The following is a 1,758-nucleotide window of genomic DNA, read 5'->3' as shown; positions in this document are numbered from 1 at the left end:
CATGCTGGCAGGTGGGTGCCTTATAGATTTGCAGTGACCAAACCAGGAAGGGTCCAAAGCTATGCTGGCATGGGAGAAAACACCAGCTCAGCAAGGGCAGGCCAGGGTATTCCCAGTCATAGAGCTGACTTTAGTTGGCTTCCATATGAGTTTCAGCCTAGGAATGCCCCCCCCCCGCCCCTTTCCCAGCCACAGAGTTACACCAAGAAGTATGGAGTAAGTCCCTTTTTCCAATGGGGCTATTTGGGTGGCAAGAGGTTTCCCAGTTTGGCCTCCTTTTTTGCACCACTCAAAGCTCCTTGGGAGGAGCCCTGCGACCTATACCGAGCTGCCCTCAGCCCTCCCCCACCTGGATGAAACTCCCTCCCCCATCTGGATTGGGCTGCTAATTAAAATCTGGGTTGAAATATTTTTTTAACCTGACACCTATAAGTAAAGTAGGTGCCAGGTGAGCCTTAAGAAGAAGGATATTCAAAAGCTGAGTGGCACCACAGAAAACATTCCATCTGTAGTTGACACCTGGCTTACTTCTGAAGGCAAGAGCATAAAGAGCAAGGTGTGATGTTAACTGGCAGGCTTGGTAGTATGGGAGGAAATGGTTCTTCATGTACCCTGGCTCCAAGCCATTTAAGGCCTTCAAAGTAAGAACAAGCACTCTGAATTGTGCCCAGATACAGATGAGTAACCAGTTAAGATTTTTCAGGATGGGGTGATATGAACCATATAAACAACCCCTGGCAAATGCCTTGTCACTGCATTTTGGGCCAACATAAATGCTCAAACCACTTTCAAAGACAGCCTCACTTAGGCAACCTATGCTCTTGCGTTCTGCCTTGCAGTGAGCTTACCTTGTATCTGCTGTAGAATTTCATTCATTCATTCATTCATTCATTCATTCATTCATTCATTCATTCATTCATTCATTCATTCATTCATTCATTCATTCATTCATTCGATTTGATAGACTGCTCTACCCCTGAAGGGCTCAGAAGCTGCCTTTTTGAAGCTGCCATGGGGCAGAGCAGAGAAACTGCACAGTTTCTAAATGCTAGCAAAATGTGACTTTTCCTTTTGCTCTGCATTTCCCCATGAAACAAAAAACTAAACAGAAAGCATAAATCTTTATCTGTGCTTTGTTGCTCCTTCCTGCTTTCCCCAGCTCATCCAACAGCAGTGTTTTGTATTCTTCTTCCCACCATTTCCAAATGATCAGAAAGACTTTTTGTTTTGTTTTAACACTGCAGGTCTAAAGCTGGAACAAGAGACAGGTCTATCGAACTATTGGATATCGGTGAAACGGGAGGGTGGGGAGGCAGCAGAGGCATAGCTAGGGAAAATGGAGCCCGGGGAAAATCTGAGTTTTGCACACACCCCTCCATCCTACGGCAATGCCACCCTGAACACGCCCGATCTCATCTGATCTCGGAAGCTAAGCAGGGTCGGACCTGGTTAGTACTTGGATGGGAGACCGCCTGGGAATACCGGGTGCTGTAGGCACCCCCTCTCCATATGTGCAGCCACCCTCCCACCATGACCAAACAACGGTTTTTCCACCAGGTCATCTCAAAGTCACCATCACATTATAGAACATGCCCCAACACACAAATCTGAACACACCCAGGGCTCCCTAGTTTAAACATTGAAAGTGATGCTATTTTTTGAAGGGGGGGATCTACCCTGAAACAGCATCACTTTTAATGTTCAAACTAGAGAGCCCAGATTTTCCTTTTAAATCCACTCGAAAGGGAGGGTCTGGGC

The 1,758-nt window shown here is 46.6% G+C and overlaps 1 non-coding gene across 1 annotated transcript; it reads left to right on the top strand.

Annotated features, from left to right (window-relative positions):
* The first annotated feature begins 1,378 nt into the window (after positions 1 to 1,378).
* LOC125425431 lies at positions 1,379 to 1,497 on the top strand. Its single transcript, XR_007243363.1, has one exon. It is a non-coding gene; the product is annotated as a 5S ribosomal RNA (ribosomal RNA).
* Positions 1,498 to 1,758: the final 261 nt, after the last annotated feature.

The sequence above is a fragment of the Sphaerodactylus townsendi genome, linkage group LG01 (assembly GCF_021028975.2).
Source record: "Sphaerodactylus townsendi isolate TG3544 linkage group LG01, MPM_Stown_v2.3, whole genome shotgun sequence".
Classification (NCBI taxonomy): Eukaryota; Metazoa; Chordata; class Lepidosauria; order Squamata; family Sphaerodactylidae; genus Sphaerodactylus; species Sphaerodactylus townsendi.
This window is presented reverse-complemented; position numbering and strand designations above follow the sequence as displayed.